This window comes from Periplaneta americana, chromosome 2, assembly GCF_040183065.1.
Source record: "Periplaneta americana isolate PAMFEO1 chromosome 2, P.americana_PAMFEO1_priV1, whole genome shotgun sequence".
NCBI lineage: Eukaryota > Metazoa > Arthropoda > Insecta > Blattodea > Blattidae > Periplaneta > Periplaneta americana.
The window spans coordinates 143,080,822-143,092,834 of record NC_091118.1 but is presented as its reverse complement, the minus strand read 5'-3'; positions in this window follow the sequence as shown (position 1 = coordinate 143,092,834).

Sequence of the window (12,013 nt, the reverse complement as noted above, 5' to 3'; positions counted from 1 at the left end):
AATTTTTCATCTATACAGATCTGTACAGTTATTTCTAATTGTCTTCTGGTAGTATGAGGTCGTCCACACCTGTGGAGTAACGGCTAGCGCGTCTGGCCGCGAAACCAGGTGGTCCGGGTTCGATTCCCGGTCGGGGGAAGTTACCTGGTTGAGGTTTTTTCCGGGGTTTTCCCTCAACCCAATATGAGCAAATGCTGGGTAACTTTAGGTGCTGGACCCCGGACTCATTTCACCGGCATTATCACCTTCATCTCATTCAGACGCTAAATAACCTGAGATGTTGATAAAGCGTCGTAAAATAACCTACTAAGATAAAAAAAAAAGTATGAGGTCAATTTTGCTATGCTGGTGCTTTTGGAGTAGAATGGCGTCGACCACCTAAAGTCATAGGCTACCTTTCGTTCTCCTATCATTTACTGCATTCCTTAAAGCAGTTTCTATCTCTTCCCAACATGGTCTATAATGCCCATATATTTAGATTCTTAGCAAAAATATCCATTAAAATACTCAAAATAAGGTGGGTGCTCCTGTTATGGTCATGTTCCTGATATGGCCACCCCCCCCCCCACTATTGTGAGTTAGTTAACCAAAAAATCCGCTAAATTGCAGCAGCATCCGGTGAAAGGACATCCTGGTATGTCACTTGATCGTTTTCCATCCAGTCAGGTTGAGCAATATGGCGTCAGTTGTCTGTTTTGCGGTTTTCATGTGACCTCTTCTTATTTTTATCTGGTAAGTCTCCTTTGTTTTATCCATGCTTTTCAAAGACTTGTTTCATGAAAACCATCGTACTCCATTCAGTTTTTAATGTTCTGTTGATTGGTGTTGTAGTTGATGGCGTATCTTTTACGAGTTGTTTATAATCAAACGATTTTCGTGAAAGCTTACCTGCTCCTGATATGGCCATATCAAATGCACCATGGCCATATCAAGTTCATTTAACCTTTATTTTTTCACCTGACAAATTTACATGCCTTATAGCTGGGATTACGCAAAAATTTTGTATTTTAAGAAAAACAACTTAATTTTTTTATGGAAAAACCTATTTTGACTACACTTTTGAATTATAAAAAGGATTATTAAGTGTAATTTTACTCATTTTACACCAAAATTATTTAATTTTAGCACAACTGCGCTATCAAACTGAAAACAATCACGATTTGTAGAACATGGAACAAGGGTGGCCATATCATGTGCACATGCTGCTGATATGGCCACTAGGTAGACTTTTGGAATTTGGGACTTTTTGGACAATTAAATCTATTTTTATGGGGAAAGGAAATTGTTTTAAGAAAGTCCATTAGACTGAGAACGAGTAAGAAAAAAGTGGTGTATATTTTTTTTTTTTTTTTTTTTAAATGGTGGCTAGAAAAAATCTCAAACCTTAGCATGGCCATATCAGGGACACCTACCTTACAACGATTTATAAAAGAAATATAGAAAATACACCCATGCCACGTCCTCCAAGAGGGCGCAGGCATTTAAATATGGCGTCAAATAAAGTACTTCGAAGAGCCGTAGGTCTTTAAAACTTTGCAGACTTACAAAGGAACAATTTTATGCAGAATTCCAAAAAAGTTATTTTTTCACCAAAAATTCCATATTTTCAGTATAGTCTCCCCCTTAATTCTTTCTTCGTTGATCCAATTTTACAAACAGACATACACGTGTCCACAGTCGAAGATTAATATCAAAAAGATTGTTACTTCAATAATATTGTGCATGGTTGCATTGTCATTCAAAATAATAATACCCTAATAATAATAATAATAATAATAATAATAATAATAATAATAATAATAATAATAATAATAAAATCCATAAATCCTTACATTTAAATACTGTTACACAAAGGAAGTGTGTCCATTTTCACCACAAACGCTATGAAGTATACATATATTGTAGGTAGGCCCTACGTGGTAAAATCTTTACGATTGATCTTGCAACACTGCGTTACACTCTGCGAGCTGAACATTGAATTCGTTCACCACAGAGTATTTGATTAGCTGAAATATTATTGTAATTAAAGTCATAGCTATAGCCCGAGTGCTGTATACTTTCTAGTGACAACTTTAACGTTAGTGTGAGGGTCCTTCTATGCTATCACATTACATGCTGGTGACGTGCTGGAAAGGAAGCGGATGCAAATTTTAACAGAACGAGAGGACAACAGTAGGAAGAAATGGAGAAAAAAGAAAAATTAAGAGAAGGGAAGAAATAAGAAAAGAAGATGAGAAACAGAGAGGACGAAAGGAGAAAAGGAACGACGGGTAAATAAGAGACTAGGAAAAAATATGAGAAGAAAAGAACAAAGAAAATACAGGATGAGAAATTATGAATTAAAAGAGTAAATAAGAAAAGATCAAAAGGAGAATCGATTGGCTGCTGACTGATGACTAGAAAGCGGAATTTTAGGCCCTAATAAGTGGTATTTTAGGTGCCTAAAATAGGCTCTTAAACGCCTTTATTTAGGCTCTATAAAATAAAAAAATAGGCTTCTTTTGTTAAAAAATGTCACTAGTATAAGATTCAACATTTATTTAATGCAAAATTCTAGGATTAAAACAAACTTCCACACATTTCACATTTTACAAGGGTACACATGCACATACAAAATGACGACATTCTGTCTTTAAGTTAGTGTTTTTCATTCGCCAATAGTGTTTTTCATTCACCAATCACATTCCCATAGTTTGCTTCACAGTAGATGATCAACACCTATTGTGGCTATTGTGTCGCTCATTGCTGTACTTACTAATGATGACAAAAAATGAAGGGATTGTTATCTGTCTTGGAATGTAAGAGAATTATTCGGATACAACCCAGCGAGTTTGTGTTAAATTGCTAACAGAGGAAGATTAATAATAATAATAATAATAATAATAATAATAATAATAATAATAATAATAATAATAATTTGTCCCGCGGGATTTCTTTTACATGCCAATAAATCTACTGACATGAGCCTGTCACATTTAATCACACTTACATGCCATTGACCTAGGCCGGGATCGAACCCGCAACCTCGAGCCCAGAAGGCCAGCGCTATATCGACTACGCTACTCAGACCTGCTGAAAGTTAGAATTTTAAGATTGAAAGATTTTGAGAATGAGAAGGGATAGCCCGGAGGTACTTCTCTATTGTGTTGTTCACTGCTAGGAAGGAGTTGTTATTCGTCTTGGAATGTAAACGGTACAGAATGTTAAGAAAAACAGTAAACAGTTACGAAAAATGATGCAAAAATAAAAAAATAAATAAAATTAGGCACTAACGTCGAAATAGGCATTTTAGGCACTATAAAACCCCTTTATTTATACGTATATTTCCATGTAAAATGTAAATATTAAATCTCAAGCCTGTATGTAACAAGGAGCCTAAATTCCGCTCTTTACTGATGACTGACTAATGTGGTTGACTGTCGTGTCTAACTGTTTTGACTCACTGAAATAACTGTCCGATTGAGTAATTGCCTGGAGACCTGATTGGCTGACTAATATGACTGACTGGCTGCCATGACTGACTGATTGACTGACAAGATTGACTAACTGCCATGACTGGCACTCTGACACAACTCGTTCACTAGCACGATTACGTGATTGCCTGATATAACTTATTTCTCCGACTGTCATAACTCTGATGGCTCCCTTTTGAACCTTTTATGTGATTGAAAGACGGACACAGTTTCATAAATTGTATATTATTCTTGTTTGTAAATTTTATTGTATAATGTTGTATATATTTACTTTGTTTGGCTAGCAGGCAGGCTCGTTTCGAACTGAATGTGTGAGTAAAGAATTGATTGGTAGAGAATGATTTATTGAGTGAAAAGAAAAGGAAGAGGAAGATGCAAAGATAAGAAAGGAAAAGAAACTAAACCAACAACAAAGAAACATGAAAGTCTGAAAGAATCATTCACACATCCATCCAATCTACAGATAGCCTACTCTTCTTATTATGCATTCTTCTTCAAATGAATTCAAAAGAGAAAGAGTTCTTTCTTTTTTTGTTAGGTCTTGACTAGCAGTGCAGGGGTTAAAGAGACAGAGTAGGTGGAAAAAAGACGTAATACGGTAATGGATGATATTTTATACGCCAAAAGTATAGAAATAAAAAAATATATAGTACAGAACAAGCATGGAGGAGCGAGATGCGTTTCTTTGACTCCTCGCATTTCTATTCTTGAATGTTCCATTCATATCTTTTGAAGGTCATGAAGTAACACAAAGAACCACAATCCAGTATTTCTGCCTGCTTTCTACCATTTAAAATAATCTTTGAAGTCTGCAAAAGCTGTATATTTTTCACATCACTGTTGATGTACTAGAGGACTGTAGGGAAATCTTTCAGGAAGATAACATTTTTAGTTATATTCAAAAAGTCATATTTTACTTTTGAGAGAATGTTAGTAAACCCATACACAGTTTCTAGTTTTTCATAAACATCAATAACATAAGTCAGCGCTGATAATAATAATAATAATAATAATAATAATAATAATAATAATAATAAACTAAAAATGATGTTGAAACTGATCAGGAAGAGGAAAAGGGACTGGCTGGGACACTGGCTGAAAAGAAATTGCCTACTTTGGATGCACTGGAAGGAATGGTGAACGGGAGAAAAGTTCTAGGCAGAAGAAGATATCAGATGATAGACAACATTAAGATATGTAGATCATATGCAGAGACTAAGAGGAAGCATAAAATAAGAAAGATTGGATAATGCTGGGTTTGCCGTGAAAGACCTGCCCTTGGGCAGAAGACTATGAATGAATGAATGAATGAATACCAATCAAATTTCTATCTATCCTCTGTTAGTCTCAGCTGTTAGGAAAAGGAGTTCACTATTCATGTATTACAATCTTCTATGCATTGCCAAATATCTTAAAGCTGTGAAGGGCCAAGAGAAAAGTTTAGAACAGAATTAAATACCTCCATTTTCATACTATTTACTTAACTGATAAGCTGTTTATGCTTATTAAATAAATTAACATGTTTACTTTCTATTAATAATTATTATACAGAGTGAGTAAAAAATATGGAACAATGCTTGTAACTTTCTTAATTCTAAATTTATGAAGAAACTGTTTACACAAAAGTTGTAGGGTATCAAAGAAGGAATATTTTGAACATGCTTTCAAATACTATGCTTTTCATTTATAAAGGATGTGTCAATGAGTCTGTTTTTTTTTAAATGGCACCATAGATTATTTTTCCATTTTTGGATTCTTCAGATCTCAGTACGTACAAAATCATTTTTTTTTTTCGCTATTTATAAACTATTTACCTCTTTTGAACAATGTATGTGTACTTAACAAAGGGAAATTTCAATGCTTCAGTACATCAATTTGAGGAGGCTTTGGATTAAACGATTTCACACAAAAGCTGATAGAAACCAAGTGAATAAATCTAATAAAAATAACTGAATAACAATGGTTATTTCATTCCAATATCTTCCTGAAAGTAATTAATAATAGCACCCCTTACAGAAAAATAGTACATTATACAACGAGCCTATAATGATAGTAATTAGGAAGCGAGTATGGATGTTTATGAAACGAGCGCAAGCGAGTTTCATAATTTTCATACGAGCTTCTTAATTACCATTATAGGCGAGTTTCATACGACTTTTTATGCTCGACCATATTTCTAACTTGAAATTATTCATTTTATTTGTATCTAACTGACCTTGAGCAATACCTCGTAAATTGTGAGATGTGCACAGACGCGAAAGTATTGATTTTTTCCGAGGAACAGATGTCCACATTGACCTCGATAGCCTATAAGAACCTACAGAGTGAACTAAATATTAACTTTGATATAACATTGAAATTAAATTAGACATTGAAAAACGAGATGACAAATTGAATTTATTTGAATATTATTTACAATTAACGCTAATTATTATAGTAACAGAACATAACCTTCTGCGACAGTATTGGATTTCCAGCCTCCGTGACTTTTCGCTAACTCTCTTTCGATTGCATATCCGAGAATAATCGATACTTGCGGTTTTATAACGGTACAAAGCTGACTTGTCATTGGCTGAGGATTTATAACGGTACAGTCCACGCCTGTGGAGTAGCGGTTAGCACGTCTAGCCGCGAAACCAGGTGGCCCGGGTTCGATTCCCGGTCGGGACAAGTTACCTGGTTGAGGTTTTTTTCCGGGGTTTTCCCTCAACCCAATATGAGCAAATGCTGGGTAACTCACGGTGTTGGATCCCGGACTCATTTCACCGGCATTATCTCCTTCATCTCATTCAGACGCTAAATAACCAAAGCTGTTGATAAAGCGTCGTAAAATAACCTACTAAAAAAATATAACGGTACAAAGCTGACTTGTCATTGGCTGAACACCTGTACTTTAATGAGTAGGTGTACTTTAATGACATGCATTAAAGGACTGCTACCAGGTGTATAATTACTACATTTCGGCATGGTCGAGCATAAAAACTTTTTACTCACTCTGTATATATCAAGCTGTACATCATCGTTGTTCGTGATACAACAAATAATAAAATCTCCTGTATGTTATTATATTTATTTGTTTCGAAAATGTAAGAATTCACAGTCTTCTATGTACGGCTGCCATAGGATGAATAAATGTATTTTCTCTTCCTAATGAAAAATTTTATATTTTGCACATAGGAGTTATTGCAGGAACAACGACGATATATTTTAATAATTTTTTTGCTTTTCCGATATCTCAAAGCTACAATACTGATGTATGATCTATGAAATACAGTACAGTAGTATAATCTGTTAAGTTATAAAAATGTAACTTATTGATTTCTCACTGAAATGTACGATTTTAAAATCAATCGCGGTGTCTTTGCAATGAATAATCCAATTACTGTTGTCTGTAGGGGGAACCTCTGCTGTCCTTGAAAAAGTCAATCACAGTCGCCTTAATTTAAATCCGCGAACCGCGGAAGTATTAGTGAACATGGAACCATTGGATAATTTCGTAATTAATAGTGCAACAACTCATATTTTAATTGAAACTTGGTTATTTAGCTATGTGCTTGCACACTTAAATGATTACGTATGTTCGAATGTTAAGTGATGAGTGCTGGGAATTCAAAAGCAGATGTCCACGTTTCAGTGCTCAGTTAGATGAAGTACCCAATTTAACAAATCAACTCTTTGATTAATGTTTAATTTTCCGGATTGCTGAGCCTGTGACGTTAAACGGGGCGACATCTGGAGCATGGACTGAATCGCAATTGCAATACATCAAGAGAGCACATAATTTAACACAATTCCCAGCAATACTGGACTGTTAAAATCATCGATATATCTTACTTCAGCTTTTAACTGAGTTTACATCTGTATGACAGAGATAGATTAATAGCTATGTAGCAGGCTTTTAAATGCTTTTCCTCCCCGAGAGAGTCTATTAACACGAACGGATCTATTTTCGAGAGTTTCACATTCGCTGGGGACGATAGATTTTAAGGACAATAAAATTTCTTAGCATTACTTTTCTCAGGAGGGAAGTAAAATTAGGGTTCTTATGACGTATGTTAAAAAGACATATAAATGAGTAGATGGATAGATAGATGGATGGATGGACGGACGGACGGACGGACGGATGGATGAATTGATGGATAAATAAATAAATAGATAAAGAGTAAGTGAATGAATGAGTGAATGAATGAATGAATGAATGAATGAATGAATGAATGAATGAATGAATGAATTTGGAAGAAAGGAAATAAGAGTAGGTGGAGGGAAGGAGAAGAGGCTAGAAAAATATAAAGTTGTGAGGAATAAATTAAAAAAGTATAAAGGAAAAAAGAAAGACTGAGTATGAAAATAGAGAAAATTGCGTTTTTAATCTCTAGACACTAGTGGGAGAAGTGTAATGCATTCAGAAAGTTTCCATGATTATCTTAAATTGTGGTTTTAAGAAACGCTACAAGTAAAATCTTACTAGATCCACCATTGTGAAGTAAGGTTAGCATCTCTGACCGTGAAAGGACTGGGCCAAATCCTCTTGAGATAACTTACGTGGTTGGGTTTTTTCCGAGGTTTTCCCTCAATAAATTGAAGCAGAATTGCTGGCTAACTTTCGACGTTGGAGTACGAACTCATTTCGCCATCGTTAATTCAAATATCTTTATCATTACCATAGCTTTGGTTAAGTTCACAGTGCGCCGTGCTGTATTCGTACACTGACGTTCAAAGGTATCCGATCTACGATTTTATGATCGTGTAAGCGAACTTTTCAGCCACGGGATAAGTCAGAACCAAAGATATGAAAAATTGACAAAATTTGAGAGAGTTCCGCTAGTTATCAATAGGTGACACCATTAATGAGAGCCGCTAAAAAGTATCAGGGAAAATGATTTTGTAGATTAAACATAAATTATTCTTCTAATAGACAATATCAGCGGTTTCCACCCAAACTCAGTGTTGTTTTACAATCAATAGAGTGAGATGAAAAATTGAATTTTATTAAATGGGTATATTTATCTACGATTGACAATAGCGACTATTACCTTCGCCATCTATTCATAGATGTAATAATTAAAGAATCCACACTTACACCAGCAAATTATCGGTCACTATCGATTAGTAGGATCAGATATCTTTGAATGTCAGTTAAAGCTATAACACAGTCTACTATATACAGTCGCGAAGCTTAATATGTAGTAAAAATGCAAACATGGGTAGTTGCCCACCACTAGGATCGCTACTATCGCCTCATCATCGCAGATCTCTCTCCTAGCAGCCGACAAAATATGTTACACTTTTGTTGTCGTGTTCTTTTGGAAAAAATTAACACCTTTGTTCCATTATTGAAATATTAAATGCATAAAGTTAATTTATAATTTTAATGAATGCATATTAAATTCCACCATAAACTCGAAGATACCTCAAAGAAATAAGTTAATATAATTTTTGTTTGTGCAAAACGAACTGAAATTTACTATAATAGCTTCACTCATTCAAGATTATAGCGATATCGATAATTAACTATGAAACCAATAAATATTAATTTACATTTCTCTTTACAACAATAATAATGGAAATATGAATTAATGGAGTAACTTACATGTACCGGTACTTGTAGTGTATGCTTACGTAGTTAAAGTGGGATGAGGTTAAGCAATAATAATCACACCAGAATTGGAAGTAAAACGTGATCAATAAATGTTATTGTAACAGACTTTTTCTACGTCTCTAGTAAAGCAACAAATAAAAATAACAACAATATTAACAGCTATAATTAAAACATATAGTTTGAAAAAAAAGTAGGCCTAAGCAATAATAATCCCACCAGAATTGGAAATAAAACGTGATCAATAAATTTCATTAAAACAAACTTAATTTTTCTACGTCTTTAGTAAAATAACACATAAAATAATAACAAAATTAATAGCTACAATTAAAAATACATCCTCTGAAAAAAAAGTAGACCTAACCTTCATTTCTCTGGAAATTTAGCAGCCTAAGTGACAGAACTTTAACCGGTATCTAATGTCCTTTCGGTTAGACTGAAACATTTCATTGTAAAATTTAAGGATATAATGTATTCTAAGAGTCACAAAGAACTTCAAATTAACAGTTTTGTTTCTGCACAGTTTCTGAATCTTTCGGAAATCGGATAACTCTGGCCTCTTTCTCTTACTGTTGCTACAATTTATAGCACTACAAAGTCTCCTCCTTGTCCCATATTATTATTCCAATTATTATATTTTAGCCATTAACATTTTCATTACAACCAATAACGAACATTTCATAAGCATCAATGTGAAATACGCAACGAGCTAGCACTCGATAGAAATATGACACAGTCCAAAGTCGACCATGGACAGTCTATTGTTTCTAGTTGCTAACCGCTTGGAGCGCTTTATCACGAGATTTGCAAAAAAACACCTCAAGCTTCGCGACTGTATATAGTAGACTGTGGCTATAACTTATGTTATGTTGTTTTTCTGACACTTTTTTTAACTGTCCCAATAATGGTATCATCTATTGGGAACTAGGGGAACTGTTTCAAAGTTTGTCAATTTTTTTATATCTTTGGTTCTGACATCCGGTGGTTGGAAAGTTCGCTTATACGATCATAAAATCGTAGGTCGGATACCTTTGAACGTCAGTGTAAATTTACTAACTTAGAAATATGTATTCAGGTTTTAGACTTGTAGAATATCTTTTTTTTCACCTAATTATCTACTTATTTAACTTTGCATTGTGAAGTTTCTACAACTTTTTAAAAATAAATAGGCCTAATTACGGATATAGCTACTTATACAAACATACACACTCAACTGACAACACCATATTCTGCATATGAACAGAGCACGTCTGCCTATAGAGCTTCTAAACTATGAACCAAAATTATTGTTCTAAAGGAAAGTAATTTTAGCTTTAAAGAAAGAAGACTTCACAAAATAATTCCTTTTAACTGACTGAAAATGGCAGCCGATAGGGCTAGACCTAACTAAGCAGAGTAAGCGGATTTGAAGCTACAGTACTCTGTGGCCCTTACTAGAACTCAATGGCCTTGGATGATAACTTCGGCAACGATTATTGCCTGTCTATCTAATGTCATCTGTAGTAGCAATAGCTTGCGGTCAAGCGAGCCGTGTGTGTTCGTAGATGACATTTTTAGTAATTCGTGCATAATTTATATATTATTAAATGGTGAAAACTATCATTTTATTATATTTGTGGTCTCTATTTAAGTACAGTATATTATATTGTATAATCCGATTAACTACTTCAAACTACAGGCTGAATATTGAACAGAAAGTAGGCTACACAAACGAAAGTTGCTAGAAACGGAAAAGTAGACAAACGCCATCAAATATGGCGAGGACTGGAAAATTAATTATAGTTCAGTAGGCTTCCAGTAAGGGTGTGATCAGAAAAAGCGAATGTCTTGTAATTTGTTTATCGAAAATACGATATAAAATTTAAATTTAAATAATTCATATTAGTGTCTGCAAAGAATTGTAATTCAAGTTTGCAAGGGAAAGTGATTTAAATAAATACATATTTAACCTGATTGATAAATTCGGAACTTCTTGATTGCGGTGTTGGGTAGGATGTTTGAAACGTAACTTTACTGACAGGGAAGTGGTTATGTACTACAGTGTATAATCAAGATCTAAAGACACTACATTACAAAAATAAATAATCGTTGAAACATTTCTAGAAACTGCTGATGTACTGTAATAATTACCGTTCATTCTTCTTCTTGCATTTACTAGCAAAATATTGTAAAATTTTGTTCGGGAGAAAATTAATCTCTGAGCGCCATAACAACTGGAAAACGGCATGCATCGCGGGATTTCTCGAGTATTCTTAGCAGAAACTGAGAGTCAACAACGTACGTTTTACGTTCCTGGAATACATCTATTTCATCAACACGAGGTTAGTTTTTATATTAATTTTACGTTGGACTTTCTAGTGAAGTGTAACACATGCGTCATGTAACCAGCCATTACAGAATAGCCAATAAGAAATATGACTACATTCGCCGGTCACGTGGTTACCTTCGTCATATAAACTAGCGTTGTTTTCGTATCTTGGTTTGAGCGTTCCGTGACGTTGTCTGCCGTAACTACATAAAGTTTTTGGTGAAATTTCAGTATCCCCCCACACTAAAACGGGAGAGAAAGCGTACTTAAGTAATTTTCACATTTCTCGGCCTCATATCACTTACTGTATATAATCCGAGTTTTCTATAGCACGCGAAACTTAGGATTTTTTTTGACGAAAAAAGTGAGAAAATGTCTAATTTTCAGGATGAAGGTAGGCCTAGTGTGGAATTTTAAGAATTCATATAGGACGTCAGTTGACTTGAAAACATATGAGAAAATAGCTAAAAATTGAAAAGAATTTATCGGTGTAGGTAAAATAAAAGTGATTATTTAACACGTGAAATAAAGAGGTGGAATACTTCAAAATTAATGCGGAACGCACATTTCACTCCGCTTAATACATTCATGGCATATCAAAAGCCTAAACTAGCCTAATATATACATGTATTTGAG